Below are 22,027 nucleotides of genomic sequence, written 5' to 3' on the forward strand. Positions count from 1 at the left end.
GCAGTATGCACTTTTTTCAAGTAAGTATTAGTAAAGGAGCGGCAGAGAAGTCAGCAGAGAGCCACGATAAAAGTCATCTCACCAACAAAAATCTTCAGTTTGTAACATTTAAAAGCTGCCTTTCAATTCATGACCTGAGGGAAGAGCTGCTTGCCACTAACTTTTAATTCACTCTTCTAACTTTTAATACATTTATTAAGCTCAGAACTGGCAAATCCATGAGACACTCAACGTGGTTGGTTTCAAGCTTTTCATAGCTCCGACAGGGGTTGCCTTCAGGTTAATGCCGTGATAACAGTTGAGATTGTGGTAATTGGACATTAGACGTCTCTTGAACAACTACGCACTGGCTGCCACAGCAGGTCAGGAGGATCAGGTGGGTCACGAACAGTTCTGCATACAGCACAGAAACTCAATCCAAATATGTTAGACTTTGTGTGCATGTAGAGCCAGGGCACAGAATGAAATTCACAAAACACTGTTAAGTTTGTCTGCATGTTTTAAGATTTCTGCTGATGTCGAATATTTATAGTTTGGAACATTAATCTCGGGCCATTACTCTAACAGGCTTGTCTGGACAAATGCTTTTTCACGAAGCTCAGTCCATTTGCAGGTTTTGCCAAGGTGCTGTAGCTGGTGACAGGAGTTTCAGAAGAAATTATAGGTTTGGAATAAACTTTCCATAAAAGTTGCTAAACCCCAGATAAAAGTCAAGCTGGCTCACGCGTTGAAGAGTCAATTGCATGTCCCAAATACGCAATAGAAACTGAAATAAATCACATTTAGCTCTACAAACTCTGAGCCTATTCTTTCAGTTGATGCAACGTGGCTTCCAGAGTCCTCAGATGCTCTCCCTCCACCTTACTGGAGACCAATATGTTCTTCTGACCAAAGAGTCCAGTTCAGTGTCATTTTTTGGCCTAATCGTATAAGGAACAAGTCTGCCTTTCAGGAACTTTGGTTTGTTATCAGTTGTGACATTCAGTTTTACTGTTGCACCTTTTATACTTCCCAGTTCTTCTTTGAACACCTCTGAATACTTCTCAGCATCGCTGACAGGCCTGTAGAATCTGGATTGCAAGCAATTCCAGTTAGATTTTCTCTGGAAGCTTTTCAGCTTCGGTGTTTACCACTTACAGAGTTGAATCCTGTGGTTGCTACCGTTTCATCCATTTACGTTTTACAGGATGTGAGGGGATTCTGTTAATAGCATGTCAATGTCAGTGTTCAGATGCGCTGGGTTATCAATCCAATGGAGAAGCCCAGTGTTTCTGGACCTCATGTAACTGAACTGCAGTAAAACCAACATCAGTTTTTTGGCATGTGAAAGTAAGAGTCTGACAAAGATGAGGAGGATGCGATTGGAGCACATGTTCACAATATGCATGCCTTAAAAAGCAGTGGAGAAACATTTCGTATTAACAGTCCTCTCTTCTGATCATTTATCATCACAGAAAGAAAAAAAACTATCTTGTCTTATTAAGGAAATTAATAACTCTTATAATAGGGAATTCATAGGAAAAGAAACAGCTATTGTTGAGATTCTGAGAGACTTGACACAAATATAGTCCGTGGAGCCGTGGGACCAGTCAGTCAGACTCATCAGAATAATTTGGGACAGGGAAAAAGTCTGAATCATGTCACTGAACATGCTGCCCCTGACTGCTTAATACAGTTCAATTATGGTTATGAAATCATAACAGATATATATGTAGCTGGAGTAATATTTCAATTCTTTCTAATGTTGCTAATTGCTACTGTGGTAGCAGCAAGTGCTACCGTTTTGCAGAGGTGGACAGAGTACTCGACCCCAGTACTTGAGTAAGGGTACAAATACTACTGGTCAAAATTTACTCCGTTACAAGTAAAAGTAGCTCAGTCAAAATATTACTCGAGTAAGAGTAGAAAAGTACTTGCTTTTAAAGGTAATTAAGTATCCAAAAGTAAATGCTTTTAAATTTACTTTAAGTAAAAGTAAGAGTAAGAGTAAGAGTAAATTTCTTATTTGCGACTATGTCTTGACTTGTTGCGGCTTGACAAACGCAGGCTACTTTGGCGGTATCGTTTTGAGGAGGCTTGACGTATTTCCGCTTTACGTACATCCCAGTGGAGAGCGTGCACTGTGATAGGTCTCCTCCTTTGACAAAAACAGCTTGAAAACCAGACCTGAAAGTAACGAGTACTTTTCAGCCTTCCTAGAAATTTACTCAAGTAAAAGTAAAAATATTTGTCTTGGAAATGTATTCAAGTAAGAGTAATAAGTACCAAAGAAATCTCATACTCAAGTAAAGTACAAATCCTCTGGATATGTACTTAAGTACAGTACTCAAGTAAATTTACTCCGTTACTGTACACCACTGCCGTTTTGTGTGGAGATTTCAAATAAATTACCCAATGCGTCAAAATGCTTCAGCACTCAGGCAGATTTGACAATTTTAGCCCCCATGGAATAGGTAAGGTTAAAAAGATGGTATTCAGAGAAATTTAAGAGCACATCCAGTCAACGGGTACACTGATGAGGCGCATTAATGCTGAGCTAGATCTCCTAAAAACCGATTGTCTGTGCCACAGGTGTGGAGAAACTGCTGCAACAAGGAACCAGGGCGTGTCTAACGGTAAACATGTTATGTCTCTGCAACTGGTTGCCGAGTTATACTCATATATAACCTGGCCCAGGTGGATCTCACTGACTCACTTACTGCACACTGGCTAACCACAGTGGGAAGTTCATGAACTGATAAAAATCTCCAAGATAGAAGGTTTAATGTCTACAGGAAGAAAAGAAGACAGAGTCCAGTGTTTCCAACCTTTGGGAGTCACCATGACCTGTATGACTGAGAGTCTATACCAGCATCCAGATCTTGACACTGCGTCACTTTCCAGAGATATTTATTTGCATGGGACCTGATATGCAGAGGATATGATCCTGACTCATAGACTGACAGTTCATGAACTGTAGCTTTTGCTGCACAAAGATCTCTTTTTTTAAATTCCCGATTGTAGCTTTATTGTTATTGTGTTTCGTGTTTTTATCCATCCCTTACTTTTACGTTTGCAAGAATATTTAGCCCCCCACCCTCACCCCCTTTTGTCACATTTCATTAAGTGCAGTCCTTAATCCGACACTCTGCAGCAAAATGACCTGTTTTTTCACATTGACGAGATTTGTTCAGAGTTTCTTTTTCTTCAGTGGAGACCTCATGTAGTTTTCCATTAACACTGAGCTTGTGAGCCTCCACGGACACACAAATGTTAATGGCTTTCTCTAATGTAAGTGCACTTCCAGTTAGCAGGCGTTTCGGTGTTGCCTCACTCCTCAGTTTGCACATCAGCCTGTTGCTGATGGTGTCATTTGGTGGTTATTGAATCTGCGATGTGCTGTGAGTTTTCTGAGTGCAGCCACCAACTTGGTAACAGACTCCCCTTCCTCTCTGCTGCTCATATGGAGGTAAAAAGGTCCTGCAATTACTGAGGGCTGCGGTGAGAAATAGTCCTCTAACAGCCGGCATAATGCATGACCAAAGAAGGTAATGCAGGAGATTGAACATCTCTAGTCCCATTTCATGTGAAAATGTAGGCAGCAACTTCTCTCTTTTTGCACCATTAGCTTTGACAAAATCATCTAAACACTGTACACAAGCTCCACGGTTCAGTTTCCATTACATGGGTCAATTCAACCAATCTTCCACCCATTTTAGCTTCTTAATTCTTAAAACTTGCTTATCATCTCTTTAACTGACAATACTCATGGTTCCCACAATGTTATATTGTTTTTTCCGCTGCAAAGCAAAGTAACCAGCCTGCTAGCTCACTATTTGTTGCAGTTGTTGGATGAGTTAGGTCCACGCCTACGTCATCAGAATGGAGAATACGCAAATTCTGTTAATGCTCATCATAGCTCAGTCACTCTTTAGTTTATGGTGTGGTCATTATTTTTTGTGTCTCAATTGCACGATGCCACAATGTTCACCACCATAAGCCTGGGTGGTAGTTCAGTCAGCCAGCTCTCGCTGTGGAGGTGAGATTTTAAAAACAGCCGCAAGAGACATCAGAAGACACCTGAGAGACAAATTCTTCTTGCTCATTATATAGGTCCATTAAAGAGACGTATTAAAGGGAATTTATGAAAGCAAGCATAAGACTGTCTGCCTGAAGTAGCTCCAGAAGGTCGACTCGTTGTTAACAGTTTATTGGTGTCTGACCCGCTGCTGTAAAGCAACAAGCAGTTGTTGCGAGGACAGGAATGTGTGGTTTCTTTAGGCTTGCTGATAAAAGGGATGGGATGCCACAAAATTAGTAAGTTGTTTTATTTAGCGCTTGTCACATCTTAAAAGCCACAAACTACTGTAAGGGCTTCACAACAGGCACACACAACAAACATATGACAAAAAACCTCAAGTCTTGAAATGAGTGTGTTGCACCACCAGCAGCCTGTGAGAAGAGGTGTGGAGCTCCAACAGGTCAGGGATGAGGGGGGGAGATTGAACACATAGGGTTGTGAAAGTCACACCTAAAATGAGCCTGTTAATCAAAGTATTATGATCAACAGATGTAAGATCTGAAAAAAAAACAGCATCGTAAAATCCCAGAATTCAACTAACATCATAATGTCACCTTAAATGAAGCTGTTTCCATGGAACGCTGAAAGGCAGAAAGTCCCATTCCTAAAAAAAAGGAGTTCCTCTGCTAGAACTTTCTCAAGAATTTTATCACATAGGAGTTCAGAAACAGGCCTGTGTCTCTTTGGCTAGTGACCACCACATGTGTTATAAGTGATGCGTTGCATTTCCTTACAATACAGGGTCAAGTTAAGTTAGGGAAATCATTTCAGTCAGCCTCAGACGGGGAACGTGGGGGAAACAAAATAATGAATGGTGTCAGGATTTTTCTTATTGGAGGATATGAATTGAGAGAAATATTTACTTCTGGCTGTTTGTATAATATCATTCAAGGAAGCCCTTAAATTGTCTAATGAGAAGACAATACTTCTCATTAGATAGATCGACGGACCGGGTCCACTTCATGTGGCCCATATTGTGACAACATTGCAACATGTGTCGTGTTACAGGTTCTGTGGACAGTGTTGCAACACAGAAAAAATGTGGAGGCAAAGTAAATACCTGTGACAAAGTAAAACCAAGAGAAACAAAGCAGGTTTTTGCTATGAAATGAATCAGCTTTGAGCAATTTTACCAAAAGCGCAACGTTGCAAGTGGAAAATGTTTTGTGGTCTTGATTTGTGAGAAGGTCAGAACTACGCTAAAGTGCAGTTGAGGTATAAATGCTTTTTTTTTTCTGTGTGTGTACATGCAACAGCAAAGTCAAAAAGTAATGCTCCTAAAACACAGGAAGTGGTATTAGTTGCACCATCATGTTGTTACTGTTACCAAAACAAGCTGATGACTGCAGTTCCTCTTCACACAAACATTTGAGAAAAGAGTTTCAGTCAAAGAAAAAATGTTTGCCCTCTTTCACTTATGAATTTTTACTCGTAAGAACATTCAGTAGTCTAAAAGTAAGTACACCCTTCTTTTATTCTTATGTAGTTTTTTATGTTTAAAAACACAACAGTCACTGAAAAAGATATTTCAGTATTAGTTAGACACAAACCTCACATTAACAGCAACATATTACTGTCTCCACCCTGGTATTATTTATTTACCAAACAAGAAGTCGCGAAAAAAAATGCTGTGGGCACTATTAAATAATATTACGCTTCAGCAGTCTTTCTGTATAACAACAGTTACAGAATTTTGGTCCATTCTTCAAAGCTTTTGGAGTATTTGTTTATGCACAGCTTTTGTGGGGTTTTAGCACAGCATTCCTTTTGGGTTGAGACTTTCAATATGCCGTTTGAAATCCTCGATTAATTGAGTTATTTTTCAGTCTTTCTGATCACCTTCCCCACGATTTCACACAAGACACAGCTGTTGAACAGATGGGCGTAATTGTATCTCAAGAATACTCAAGCATACAGATGGTTGACCCGATGATTGCAAGGTGCTCAAGTCCCACCTCAAACATCTCTAAATGGAGCCGCCTCCCCCGTCGTGCTTGAGAGCGGGTGCGAGCTGTTTCTTCTGAAATGCTGCTTGGTTTTTGCCAAAAAGGAGCTGAACATAAGAACCAAACAACTCAACTTGTGTCTGTTGTTTAGTTTTGTAGAGGTCAGCACATCTGCTGATGATCAGATCGTCAACGGCTGACGATTACTAGCACCTTACCCTCTCAAAAGCTATGAAGAAGAACTTTTAAAGTAGCGTGGGACCGAATTCTCAACAACAATGTGAAAGCTGACATACAGTATAAAAAAACCATTACTTCACAGTATTCACATGCTGCTTCTGCATTTTGCCTCAGTTTCTGACTAAATAAATAATGACGCAGCCTAACGTGTGTGTTCTACCGTCTGACTGAGGTTATGTTGATTTAATTTTAACCCACCCTGCCCATGACTCCTTTGTAATATTGCACATCAAAAAGTGTTATCTTCCACTGAAGAAAAAAACAACAACCCCACAATGGTTACCGGAATAAGTTAAAATGGACAAAAGTAATAAATAATAATTTACTGAACACTGAATGATAAAGACAAAAAGGCTTGGGCTCTCAATTTAATGTGTTGTTGCACAATCACGACAAATCGGTACATTTCTGTTATTGTAAAATATTTCTGCACAACATGTATTTTGGTGCATTGAGACTACTGAAGCAGATTGAAATGTTTTCTTCTGACTATTTCAGCTTGTTCCACAGATGTTTAATGGGATTTAGATCAAGGCTCATAGAAGGACAACTCTGAATAGTCCCATGTTTTGTTTTTAGCCTTCTTGACTGTTTTTGGTCGTTATCCAGTTGGAGAACCCATGACCTGCAACTGAGACCAGTTTCTGACACTGGACAGCACATTTAGCCCCAGAAGGCCTCGACAGTCTTTAAGTCTCATGGTACCTTAACACAATCAAAACATCCTGTAACACAGTGTTTCCCAACCCTGTCTGATCATACGGCTGATGTGACTTGTCAACATGCACTTTGAGAAATGATATCCTCACTTTTCTATGATTTCCTTTCAACGCTGGAGTCTTCCTCAGTCATTCACTTTGGCTCAAATAGTGACTGATGGTGTGATCTGACACTGGAGTTTATCTTTAATCTCTTTGTCATCAAGTTCCAGTTTTTACCTTTAAAATGCTTCTCTGAAATGTCCTTTCTGAGTTCCTCAAATAACTTTCCTTTGCTTTCTCTGGTCCATGTTCAGCGTGGTGAACACCAACAAACAGCAGAGTGATCCCTTTTAACCCTTTAAATTGATTGAAGACACCAGTGATGCTTACAGGACATGCTTTTGTTTATAATGCCATTATGGTCAAATTATTATCTTTTATATGGATACCAACTAATTTATCCAGACCAGTTATATATGTATATATGGTGTTATTTTCGATCAGGATTTGTCGTTTAAACCATATGTCAATCAGGTTTGTAAAATAGCCTTTTTCCATCTCCGTAATATTGCAAAGATTAGAAAAATCCTCTCGCAGAGTGATGCAGAAAAACTAGTTCATGCGTTTGTATCTTCTAGACTAGATTACTGTAATGTGTTGTTAGCAGGATGTCAAAGTAATTTGCTGAATAGGCTCCAGCTGATCCAAAATGCAGCAGCACGAGTACTGACAGGAATTAGCAGGAGAGACCACGTCTCTCCAATGTTAGCGTCGCTCCATTGGTTACCCGTAAAATTCAGAATCCAATTTAAAATTTTATTACTTGCGTATAAAGCCCAAAACGGCTTAGCTCCGCATTATTTGCAAGACCTGATAGTGCCTTATGTTCCTGTCAGAGCTCTCCGTTCTCAGAGTGCAGGTTTACTCGTAGTTCCTAGAGTATCTAAATGTAGATTTGGAGGGCGGGCGTTCTGCTATCAGGCACCACTACTATGGAACCAACTTCCAATCTGGGTTAAGGAGGCTGACACCACCTCCACCTTTAAAATTAAACTTAAAACATTTCTGTTTAGTAAAGCCTATAGTTAGTGTTTAGTAAACCTCTAGCTGGTGTTGGTAAATCTCTAGGTAGTGTAAACTTTAGTGTGTCAGAGTCGCTCCTGTAGTTTCTTGTGCTGGCCCCCCCTTCTCCTCCCTTTTCTCTCTTTTGTCCATGTTGCAGCATCCTTTGCCGGACACCGGAACCTGCAGGTGGTCGTGGGTGGCTTGTAGCTTGCATTACGGAGCACAAGTCTTTCCCTGACCCTGCACCCCAACCTGGGACTTGCTGATTGGGCCGGAGCTTCGGGATCAGCGTGCTGGCCTGCGGTCCCCACCCCTGGTCATCCCGTTGCTGGCCCCCCTTCTCCTCCCTTTTCTCTCTCTGCAGGTGGTCGTGGGTGGCTTGTAGCTTGCATTACGGAGCACAAGTCTTTCCCTGACCCTGCACCCCAACCTGGGACTTGCCGATTGGGCCGGAGCTTCGGGAGCAGCGTGCTGGCCTGCGGTCCCCACCCCTGGTCATCCCGTTGCTGCTTCCACCTGCCTGCTGTGCTGTTGCCGTCCCTGACCCACCAGTCTGGCCCTCGGCAGGAGGGTCCCCCCTTATGAGCCTGGTCCTGCTTGGCTTAAGGTTTTTCTCCCACTAGGGGAGTTTTTACCTGCCATTGTTTATGTAATAACTGCTCGGGGGTCATGTTCTGGGTATGGGTCTCTGGAAAGCGTCTAGAGACAACTCTGTTGTATTAGACGCTATATAAATAAAATTGAATTGAATTGAATTGAATTATATTATTCTTTTTTTGTGTGATTCAACTGAAGGGTACCAAGAAATGTGCCTTCATGTGTACATCTTGCATCAACTCATCATGAATCTTAAACTGTAAATAAATCATTAACTGCAGAGTTTCTGTTTTATGTTCAGACCAACTCTAAACTCTACATCAGTTTTGTTTACGACAGTACCTTATTTTCCGCACTATAAGGCACACCTAAAAGCCTTTAATTTTCTCAAAAACCGGCAGTGCGCCTTATATATGATTATTATGGTAATTTCTGTTACTGTAGTCAGGGGGATTGTAGCTACTGTAGTTGGTGTCGCCAAAGTAATGGCGCTAAAAACGTCAGTAATCGTCACAGACGTTCAAGACAACATAATTGCGACTTTGACGAGATGGAGCAAAGCTGGTTTTTATTTTGTTAATAAAGTTTGACATACGGTACTTTTTCTTCTTGTTTTTTTTTTTTGGCATTTGCTGTAGGATTTTATAGCATTTCCTGTAGCCCAGCTCCATCAGGTAGATACGTAACTCAACCCCAGCCACTATAGTACATAGTATATTTAGTGCGCCTTATAATGCGGTTCACCTTATATATGGAAAAAAGTTTTTAAATATGTCATTCATTGAAGGTGCGCCTTATAATGCGGAAAATACGGTACAAACAACCACATTTGCAGTGATCAACAATGATGTAATGCTGAAAGAGCCGTCACCATACTTTCAGTAAAAACACAGAACAATGTCTATATTCTTCTGTAATTCATCTTTTATTTATCATTCTTGCTGCAGTGACCAGTCACCATTAAACTCTTCCTACCAGCTGTTTCCAGTGAAACAATATGTTGAGGTTTGTGGGTGTGTTTGGATACAGTCGTATCATTCCAAATGTCCACGTGTGCCTTCAACTATTTGGACAAATACAAGTAATGTATTTTTAATACTGAATCAACTTCTTCTTTAAAGACTGTCATTGTAGATCTCTAGAGGGCAGCATCTACCCGATAAATTGTTTGTGTGAATCCTGTGACAAGCTCGATAGACTATAAACAGGAAAGGCTCAAAAGTCTTCCACTTGAATGAATCACCTCACTTATAGCAATCACGATATATCTATTTTTTCACTGTGCTGCCTGTATTTCTTCAAATTGATAACCAGGACACCATCTGTAAGCTGGTCAGGTTCCTGTTTGTGGGGAGAAATTGATGATTAATTGTGAAAGCCTTCATTAGTGTGGGACAACAGCAAGAAAAACAAAATAGCACAGAAGTCCAAATGCATTCTGGCTTCCTGAACAACTTGAATTACTTCACAAACGGTTGTGATTAATGACAAATTTGTCCTAATGAAGAGCAGATGTCTAAAACTCTTTTCACAGACAGATTGCGACTCTGCAACAACAGGGTTTGGAACAGGTTTTACAGGTTGATTATTGGCTATAAAAAGAAAAGGCTGCATGACTGCTAACCTTATTTATCACATTTCACACGTGACAGCCGCTGCAAGCTTGAGTCTACTGTTCAGTAACACTTTGAACAGATGATCAACCGCTAGATGGCGCCCGGGGCTAAATTATCTCTCCCTGTGGAAGCCTGATGAATGTACAAAATCTTTCCTTGCACGTTTTGTCTTGTGTTGGATATGTAACAAGAAATAATAAATCTATCCTGCAGATTTTCCAGCAGAGGGGGAGAGTGGAATATTTCATTTTACAGCCAAAATATTTGTTTCATCTGTCCAACAAAGCAGCCAGTTTGACGTTTCAATCCTTTTTTTCCTGCTTCAGTTCTAACACATACATATATATCCATTTATATATATTCTATATAGTTTTAATTTATTGGCCATTTCTTCTTCAAATCACTTGCCTTCAGTGTCTCTGTGGAAATCTCTGGCTGTGTGTTGTTGTTTTTTTGTTCACACTTGAATTGCCGTTCCCCTCCTCTGGAGCTTTCAGTTTATCTGTGTCTTCTCAGCATTCGCCCTGTGGGGGGTTGCAGTCACTTCATTACAAGGAAAATGCATTATTATGTTGCTGAGTGGTAGAACCACAAGATACAGAGATTTCCTCTCAGAGACAGTTGCTCTTAATGACTCAAATGAAATATGAAAGCGTCGTGTGTGAGATTGAGTACAGTCATCCCTGCATCATTTTTGATGGATACGTTTCCTCCTTCCTCTTGCCATGCTTTGGTTGTCACAATGATGACGAGTGGCTTCCTTCTGCTTTTCTGGCGGGTGGTGGGACGTGACAGTCTTAGTGTTAAAGGCAGCTGCCAACATGCATATCGCTGCACAACCTCCACCCCACGCCAACCATCCATCCTTTCCAGCTCAAATGATCCACTCCATGCATATTGCCCTTTGTGCTATACCTCTCATCAACTGCTCCCAGCACATCTTAAATCATGAATATGATTTTCTTTCTGCGTCGCGCTTCAGAAACAATAACAGTGTCGAGAGCAGCAACAGCAGTGACAAGAGCCTTTACAACAACATGCAACCAAACAGTGAGCACAGAGAGCACTCAACTCCAGATGGGCACTTCCTGTGCCAGGCAGGAAACAGCCCTGAGCTCCCTCGCCGTCATTTATCATTTTAGCCGAGAGCAGAGATGATCATCGCTTCATCTTAGGCACGTTCCTGTCTCAAATACAAGACCTTCAAATTCATTTCTTATTGTTCTCTACGCTCCAGTTGGAAAGAAACTAAAATAAACGTGACTCTTTTTCTTTGCTTGCTGTGGCTGCCTGGGTGGGACGTTGAGGATTTTACAAGGCTTTTGCCACATAATAGTTCCAGAGAGAAAAAAGGCTAATTTACATATACATGGGTGCAACTGCAACTTCATCATTTCATTAAATGTAATGCTATAAACAGCTGTGGAGCAGCCTTTTTTTTCCAAAAGGCATCTCAGCATGAGCTTTAGCAAGAACTCTGTTTCAAGTCTTCAAATACTAACTAAAAAGATACCTTATGAAACGTGAGGGGCATTTTATCAGCAGGGAGGCTCCATTGAACCATAATGCATTTCGGAGAATATTGTAGTAGCTTTGAAGCTGTTTGATGCCACAAGCCAGAATATCTGGGTGTTTTTATCGTCAATATTTGAGTTACAGTTTCATTGAATTGTGATTTGCAAGGTAGCTACTCTAAAGTCATAGAGACTGTGGTAAATGATGCACGGGAAAGCTTGGCTTTAATTCCCCTCTGTGCGAGTGTGAGTGTGAGAGCATAAAGCCATGAAATGTATGCAAAAATTCACAAATCCTGACGCCGCTGTTATACCTTTCCATATTGCCACTCCACACTGCACTTAGCTTGCCCCTTTTATGCCTCTGTTTCAATATTTCACAGTGGGATAGAGGCATAACAGCAGCGTAAATGTTTTCTTGCTCTTCACACAGCACAGCGGGACGGAAAAAAAGGTGCTATGGAGCAGAGGGGACTGAAGAACGCACAGAACTGAACTGAAATGTTTCTGTTCTGCCTCTAATTCAATCTTTTCATGCAAGTATGTTACTAAAAATATTCAAAAATTAGTTCACTGGATCAAATTTTCCAAATCCTGTCTGTGTAATTTAATCTGGTCTCCATTCACCCATATTGTCCTCAGATTTAAATATGTTTTTTTTTTTCTCCAAGAAAGTACAACATGGCAGAGTAATTGTACTCTATTAACTAAAAGGAGCAGAAATAAAACTCCTTAAAAGTTTTGTGAGCTTTTTTCATAAAGCTACAAATCCATGACTCATCTAAACTGCTTTTATGTGGACCAGGGATGGTTTTCTTCTTTTAGCTTTGGCAGAAAGATGAAGTCTAGGACTGTTCTTGTTTTCTATTTTTCTTTGTTCTAATTTCAACTAATGGAAAAAATGAAAAGGGAATAATTCCTCTTTGAAAATGTCTGGACATGAAATAAATATCTTAGCAGATGGAAATAACAAAAGAAACAATAAAGAGAGCCCCCACACACAAGGCAAAGGCAGTAAAGGATGAAGGATACATCAGAGAAAAAATACCAGTTTCATGTGTATAAGTGTTGTTTTATGTTCATGTATGTGTGACCAGGGGGAAGTGTACATGTGTGTGTAATGTGCGTGTGTGCATGTGTGTAAAACTACATTATCCCAAGTGCTGCACAGCACAGATGATGCTCTCAGTTCTGCTGTGTAGGCCCTGTGTTGAACAGATGTCACGGTCGCTGATACTGTCCCCGTGCTGAGCGGGAACAAATTACACCGTTTGGACACACACACACACACACACACACACACACACACACACACACACACACACACACACACACACACACACACACACACACACACACACACACACACACACACACACACACACACACACACACACACACACACACACAAAAAGGTAAGCACATATGTGGCTACTGCACAATATAACCTTCAGATTACAGATGTCCCCTATCAGGCCGCTGCCTGGATTTGCAAGATGTAAATACTGAGAGGGTAATCCAGCACGGGGCAGCAGGGCAGGGTGGGTGGTGGCTGGGGTGGGGCATGCAGCAGGATGAGCACCAGATGGTGCATGTGTATTTGTTTTAGAAGGAATTTTAGGCACCGACATTGGGATTATGGTGGTTTGTATCTGATGTGGTGCAGATGGACCTGCAGGTTTTACTTTATTAATCAACTTATTTGGTTCTCAGCAGAAAAAAAGCCATTTAAAAGAGCAGGATAAAAGCCCCCTAAATATGAACAACAAATATATATTGATATATTTTTTCCAGTGTCCTTCTGCCCATGTTGCATCAATAAAAATGATTTTGTACTCTTGGATGAGCAGAAAGCTGATTTAGCAAATGTGGGTACCTGTGCAGGTCCGAGTTTGTGTATTGATTTCATTTAGAAAGAGGGAAAGAGAGACAAAAAGAAACACGAGCCAGGAAAATGTAGAAAAGTGCCACTTGTCATATGAATGAGACCTTGTTTTACTCTTTGATGCGCAGAGGTCACACGGCAACCGAGCTGGCACGCTAGGATACACAATGCCTTCGGGAGGACATTTTCTTCCACACTTTTCTTTTTCTTCCATTTCTCCGCTGTTTCCTCCTCCACCCTCCTTCTTCACACCCTTTTTGTCCTTGCCATAATTTCATCTCTTTGCACGTCATTAGCAAGCTGGCGCCTAATGAATTTCTTATCTCTGAATTCAGGGGCTGTTGTGATAACGTTTATTGTTTTCAGTTTTACAATTCCCCACACTGGAGGCAGGGGTGTGCTGCGAGTGAAAGGCAGGAGAAGAGAGAAAGAGTAGACAGAAAGGCAGATGTTTAGACAGTCAGAAAGACAGATGAAGAAACAAAGTGAACTATTGTGGCACTCTGGTTTTGCATAATCCAGCATTTTTTTTTTAAATGTGTGCAAATTAATGTCCTAGAGAGTATGTGAGCTGGAGAAGTGGGTGGTGGGACTGGTGAAGAATAGAGCACAAAAAAAAGAACAGGGGGGTAAAATGGAGTGATGAGAATAGGAAATGGATAAATGGGAAAGACAAGGTTGGGGCTGGCTTAACCTCTTTCACAAAAGAGAAAAGAACCCTTAAAATAAAAGCTGGAAAACAGGAGCTACTGACTGGAAACGAGAAATGAGTGAAGAGGAAGAGGCTTATAGATGATTAAAAAGAGAAAGAGGAAGGGAGGCAGATCGGAGGACAGAGCAGCAGCAGATGGGAGTGTTCTGGTCTGTTACTAATGTTCCTCACAAGAATTGGAGTCCAGGAAGAGGTTAGTATAGACACACACACACACACACGCTCATGAATGCACACACACACACACACACACACATGCTCATGAATGCACACACACTGTCAGCTCAGTGTAGGTGTTACTGCAGAGGGCCCCTGTAAACACCAGTAACCCCCCTACCAGCTTTCTCTCTACAGTACTTAGTGACTTAGTGACCCATGCAACCCCTCAAACGCACCAGCATCAGTCCCTGTAGTAGCGCATGGTTGATCCAAAGTGTCACCTCGCTAAATATGGGTGCACGTACTGCTCTCTGGAAGTGTTAAGCACATTCCTCTGACACCTCTCCTGATAACAGAATGCATGAAGGGTGTGATATGAGATGGAGACGGGGAGGGATTGAGGGAAGAATAGTGGGATGGGAAATTGGACCGAGAGCAAAAAGCAGCTGCGTCACATTGTCAGCGCTGGTGTAATGTAGTGTCAAAACAGTTGCACACCTGAGCTGGATTTTAATGTACAAGTAATATAGTAGCGACACTGTGGCTCTGAAACTTAATTTCCTGTGTAATGTGATCATATTTTATGTGATGCTTAGTAAGTGGCAGGGAGTGTTGCCATGCTTTGTGAATCTTTGCTTGCAACCACCTTTTTTTTTTTTTTTAGTCTTTTGCTAAAGGCAGCATACGAACATGAAGCCATCTTGTAGAACATGACCACAAACTGCTGCAGTTTTAGTTTTATAATCAAACAATTTAGGGGGGCATTCAAATTCAAGTCAAATATTAAAGTCTATGTCTTATAATACAAAAATAGAAGAAGGTGGTGACTTGATTCTGTTGTCATTATAACAGGGGTCATGTTATTTCAGGATTTTATTTACTGATATGCTCTATCAACATCAATCAGGGATAATCCATCCATCCATCAACTTCAGTTTATCCAGGTCCTCTCTCAGTTAGGATACCCAAAACACTTCAACTGGGTCCCTTCATTGTGCTAGGAGCGACTCCACTCTGAATCCCTCTCAAATGGTGGAAATGCTCAGTCTAACTTCTAAGGAAGAGTCCAGCCGTCCTACCGAAGATCCTGGGGTAAATCGACCAGGGAGTCTCAACTCTGTCTTCCGGTTGGGATGCAGCTTCATTGATCTCCTGTTCCATTCTGCCCTCACTTATGCTCAAGATCCAGAGATACCTTGAAGCCTCGCTTCTGAACCTGGAGAGGGGATTCCCCCCTTTGCTATTGTAGGGACAATTGTCCCCAGTAGGGTCTCCGATGGCAAGTTGATCCTGAAGGACAGGCCAGGCTAAGTATGATTCGACTGATTCTTAAGGATAGTGGAAGACCAAAAGCTCAATCTCCCTCAAAGGGTCTAGGCATAACTGGACACTACCCTTGAGTCAGAACCGGGGAGGGGCTTTTAACCATGGGTCCTGCTGGCCAGACACGTGGGTTTTCCCTCCTGTGGGCTCACCACCTGCAGGAGGGACCATATGGGTCGGGTACATTGTGGGCAGCAGCTGAAGGTGTGGACCTTTGGATGCTGCTGACCCTTGGCTGCCGAATCTGGCTTGTGGGTGGATTGCATTTGTGAACTCACCTATAAACTGTTAAATAAGAAAAACTAAATAAGAATAAAACAAATCTCAGTAGCCCTATGAAACTGACCTGCATATGGTTATTAGTCCCTACAGTTGCTTTCTGGATACATTTAAGCAGGCAGGAAGCGACTGTAGAGTGCACTAATACTATATTTTGTCATGATCATTTGGTTTTCTTTGTTAAGTCTTGGTTTTTAGTTGCTCCTTGAGTTTTCCTGTGTAATCAGTATTTTCCTTAGGGCATGATCACACTAACAGCCATATTGTTCAATTCTGACACAATTCTCATCTGGTAAAGATATCATTTAACGGTTCACAGTCACAACTACAAGCGACTTGCATCAGACTTTTATATGAACATGACAGGCATCGGGAATGGTATGCATGTGCACCAGATAGCTATTGCATGTGACATTTGTATCAATAATAGCAGAAATCCATATATATGTGAAACCATATTAAAGGAAGAGATAACATAAAGAGGTCAGTCGGTACAGGACCACAGCAATGTTATTTGTACAATTTAGCTCCAGAGGACTGCAAAGGTTCACTCAGCCATGCATGAGAGTCAAATACTACTGCCACTTTCCTCCATTACCTCTGATTGGTTTTTGTTTCACTGCTGGTGCAGGTCAATGGCAATGAATCTCAGTCCATGTGTATCAACAAAAAGTCACGTGAAGGTATGTTCGTCATCATGCATGGCCATGTATCCGATATATATCCAGCCTAGGACTATCTACGGAAGTAATTTGATTGTCCTATGTCTTTGGAAAAAATGAGTCACATTTACAAAAAAAGGAAGAAAAATGGATTTAGCCCCCCTCAACCAGGTAACAGTCTTACCTTCTATTTCAATCAGGTGCAATACGCGCTTACATTTACTATTTGTCTGTTGTCGTGTTGTGTCCATTAGCATGGCAGCACCTGTGTCCAACTGGACTCTCAGCAGTCTGACCAGCACTTATCCAACTGTACCCTCCTATGTGATTTTTTGGCTCGTCTTGTTCTCTCAGATGTAAGTCGCTGAAGGGAGAAAAAATCAATTTTGTGTCCTGAGGATGCCCTAGATTCCCAAAACACAGCTTTAGTTTTAGTCAGCCACGCACCTGCTGTTTATCATAGCAAATGCCTGTTTTTCTGTGAGAAAGAGCCTGGTTCGCACGGGATTTTGGTCCCGTGGGAGCCAAAACTTAGTTTGAGAGCTTGCGGACGGGGGAGGGGGCGAATAGGCCTTTCCCCCCCCTCCTCCGCAAGGTGCTGAGGGAAAGGTATAAAGACCCGGTGGCCGGAAGTAGATTTTAGAGTCTGCCGTGGGTTAGTGGAGAACGCCCGGCGCAGGTTTTTTTTCCTTGGCTTACTCAAACCGGACTGCTGGCTCTCCAGTCCGCTTGTCGAGGTAAGATAGGCCTTAAAAACCTTTGTAGTTGTTTGTGATGAATATTGCTCAGCCACTTGCGGGGGGTAACCTGACACTTTATCCTAGCAAACGAGTAATTTTGTGTGTACTTGCTGTCTGCGGGGGGTAACTCGACAAATTGCCCTAGCAAACTGCTGGTTTTGTGTGTACTGCTGTCTTGCGGGGGGTAACTTGGCGAATTATTCTAGCAAACTGGCAGTTTTGTGGATGTCTTCTATGTAAATGCTTGCTTTTTGCTAATAAATGTATTCACATCTTATAGCAGAGGCGAGGTGTGTGTGTGTGATTCATTTTGATACAGCCGACCACTCCTAGAACCTAATTGAGATTTCTCCCAAAACAGTCGCTTTGGATACAAGCGTCTGCTAAATGACAGTAGCAGTAGTGGTTAGTAGTAATAGTTTGTAGTAGTAGTAGTAGTAGTAGTAGTAGTAGTAGTAGTAGTAGTAGTAGTTATCTTGGGGTGAAGCAGCCACAGAAGAAAGTTACTATCATCATCTCCAGCAACAGCACAAGGACAGCTTGAACCTAGGACAGCCCTCGTTTATAGTGCGTTGTGTTAGTGTGTTCTCCATTCAGGGAAAACTGTTATATCCTTCTTTTGTATTCTGGTCTGCTTCTTTTAGGTTTTTTTTAGTGAAGACTTTCTTCCTGTCTGTGTTTCACACCTGGGTTCTGTTACAGACTGTAACACCTGAATTACAAATTGAAACACCTCTGTCTATAATTATAATAATATTTTGGGGGATTTTATTTTATTTGTGGAGTCCCTTGCATCTGCTTCCTCTCTCTCTATTTCCTTGTCGTCTCTCTTTTATTTTTATCTATTTAGTTACTGATTACCTACTTTGGAATGGTTCCAAAGTAGGTTTCTTGAGTTCACGTTTTTGTCTGTGAGTGTGGAAGTTGTTAACTAAACACCAGGCCCTCCACCTCTACTGCACCATCCCTGACACAGCAATAAGGTTTCAGCGCTTCAGTCTTTGCTTTGACAGAGTGCGGTATCGGTTACGGCCTGGTGTGAATTTACTAGAATAATTTGGAGCTCTAGCGCTGAACTTCAGTCTACACTTGTCGTGTTCTGCTAACTGCTACATTCTGGTGATGCTTAGCTACATTACTGAAGTGACAGGTTCTGACACCAGTGGTATTGTGAGCTTTGCTTAAAGGAAATACAAATATTTATAAAGAAAAGGAGTAATGATCTCCTGGTGGGATCAAAACAGCGTTTCTTGGAAGAGTCTCGCAGTTGTTGCAAGAGAAGCTGGCACTAGATTCACACTTGCTTGCTGCCAACATTTTACTTCAAAGACATTTTGCTTAGCTGGTGCATTAATGTCACAATGGGATGCAAAGAGATACAACTTAAAACCTAAATATTTACCCCTTTTTTATTTAATTTGATATAAATGAAACAATCAGCTGTCAGAGTCCAGGCCATGTTGGACTGTGCTATAACTATTATCCATTTTAGATGTCCAAATTGTTCTCATTCCCTGTCATATAGCCTGCTCACTTCCTGTTCTGCATCGGCAGCTCAGACAGCCATTGTACAAGGAGCAGCGAGTCGACACAAGGACCCAGAAGCTTCATTACACTTCCAGTATCATCACAGAACACGCGGCCAAAAAACCAACCACCGTGTTCTTTGGCGCTGCAGTGCTCGCCAACTGTCCACATGTCCTGGGCAGGGCTGGAGTGGGCGCGGCCTGCAGAGAGACTCTTAACTGCCTCAGCAGGACCATCGGGAGTGTAATAATTCTTGCTGTCCTCACACATATGGCCTTGTTTTTCATTTTTTTTTTGGCTGTACACAGCAGAAAAGGAAAGTGAGAGAGAGTGAGAAAGGGCTAAAGTCGGGGAAAGGAAAAGGAGAAAAGTGACAGAATGGCATGTAATATTGAGGGTCAGGCTGAAAGAGAGATGGCCAGGCAGGGAAGATATGAAGACGGAGACAGACAACCAGAGATGCAAGAAATGAGTAATTGGAGGAGATAAAGAGAAAAGGGTTGAGAGAGTGTGAAATGAGAGAAGGGAGCTTGATTTGTTTTTGGCAGTGTCATGCTGTCACAGAAATGTGTTTACCAGCCCCTTCTTTGCCATTAGTGACACTTGAATGCTCCTGTAGACGAAAGCAAATAGACTGATAACTGCCTCATGTATCCTCTAAATATCCTCATAGCTTTCCATCAGCTGGACTGTGCCTGTCCGTTTGGGTTCTCTCTCATGTTCTTCATCAGTCTCCCCCTCCCTCAGTCTTCCTTTTTGGTGGTCTGTGTTTGTTTCCTTGCTTGGTTTTAGTTCAGGTTGAAACAACTGTTTGCTTTTCTGATTGAAAACTAAAGCTGGATGAACATTAGAGAGAATAATGTACGTAGGACGGATACGATCCCAACCTTTCCAGGTTTGGAGCACCACCATGAGGGTGGCTTAAATGAAGTAGAAATAATTGAAAAAAGGCAAAGAAATACATTTAACATCCATTACATCGTGTATAGGGCACTGGGCGCTGGTGGAATTCATCAAAGGTCAGCACAGTTGAATCAGAAACATCTGTAAACCATGTAAATCATGCACATGTATTAAGACTGTAAGAGAAAGCCAAAGCATTTGGAGGAAACGTGTGAGCATGCAAACTGCATGCAGGAAGACTCCTAAGGGGAACAGCATCTTCAAACACACGAAGCAGTGCTAATCACTGCACCTCTAGTAAACAAAAAAGAAAACTTTGCTGCCAAAAAGGATTTCCAAACCATTGGGAAAACAAGCAGAGTATAGCAGAAAAAGTAAAGTAGATTGAATCAGTACATAAAATACAATGTTTTTTGAGCCAACTTTAAACATGTTCACTCATAGCTGTTGACTTAAGATGCAGAAAAAGAAATAAAGGAACCCCCACACCCACCAAAAAAAAATAAAAAATAAAGAAAACAGGCCAAATGTATTCGTAGGGGTTATGTTTCAGTATCTGCACCTGTAAGTCCATTCAGCTGTGCTGTGGTGCATGTGCTTGTGAGCCATCATGGAAAGCTGCTTGTGAATAGCAGGATTTTAGGAGAGAGAAGTTTTCAGCAGAAAGCTGCTGGAGGTAATCTAGCGGCCTACAGCTGATAACAGCTTTCCACCTGGAGCCGCTCAACAAATTCCTGGACCACCATCAATCAAGCAAATGTCCTTCAAAGAGACTGCGAGAGAGAAAGCGTTTGAAGCTTAGAGAGGAGGAAAGATGGAATGAAATGCTGACCGAGACCCATTTGCTATACTGTGTGTACAACTTCAAACATTTTTCCTTCAGGAAGGAAAAAAAGTGTGAATTTTATTTCACATTTCCTATATATATAAAAGGGTATTTCACCATTTCTAATGTCAAAAGTAAAATTGCTAGTTATAGAAGTACCAGGCAGGCAAAACCATAGTTGAAGGTCTTTTGTGCTCTCTGGGGAAGTTTTTTTCAGCTCGGATGTCTCTGTGATGTCTCAGCATTGAATTAAAAATGCCCCCCCCCTCCCCCCGACTGTATATAAAAGATGAGTGCAAAAGAAATGACATTGTTTACAAGTACATGGAAAAATAAATTGTGGTCTCAGCTTCTTCTTTAATATTGCGTTGGATTTGTCTATTTTACATGAAATAGACAATAAAACAGGATATCCTTCAGAGTTGGTTACCCTCTGATTGACGAGTTGCTGGTATATTGATATGTCTTGTTTCCATGGCACTCCATCATATCCACCACTCACTTGTAACATCCAATTTCAGAACTGCTAGACGGTGACAGCAGTTATGTTTACAACAGAACGCATTTCTAATCACACACATTGGGTGTTATCAGAGGTGAAACACATCAAGTTATACTTTGAGTATACTTCAATATGACAGTGTAGTAAATCTGTGTTGCGGCGTTTTAGCTTCACGTAACACCGAAACTGCATGCTGGGATATGTTAAACATAACCAGCGAATGATTTGGATGCACGTGGTGGCACATCAAAAGTATGCCTGTATGTGCGTATATCTGTCCATCTGTCTGGTCCCGGCCTAATAGGCCCTCAGCCCTTGCATTTCATGACAGGAAATCAATGAGCCACTCTGTAGACCCAATACATCTACCTCTGCGTGGAGAGATAGGAGGTGGGGGGGGATGTTGACCCAGTGTAAATACTATGGATTCATGTCGGGAGAGACATACAAAGTTGTCACACGTCTCCTTCACTGAATCTTGATTTCCATTGTGAACTAATCTTCCCGGGCTCCGACGTTCGCTCGCAACCCTGTAGACCGAGACGGCACACAGATTTGTACAACATATGTGGATTTGTATTTCTGAAAGGCATTAGGCCTGAGACTCTCCACAACGAGAGGGGGCTAATCGAATTACTCATAAGACCGGAGAGTCATTAATGCTAAAGTCAGACAACAGAACGGCACAAAAACAACTACATCGATTAATAAAACATGAGGAAAACAGGAATAGGACAAACAGAAAATGAAACGGCACAGAAACAGACTGG

Source organism: Cololabis saira, chromosome 16 (genome assembly GCF_033807715.1).
Source record: "Cololabis saira isolate AMF1-May2022 chromosome 16, fColSai1.1, whole genome shotgun sequence".
NCBI lineage: Eukaryota > Metazoa > Chordata > Actinopteri > Beloniformes > Belonidae > Cololabis > Cololabis saira.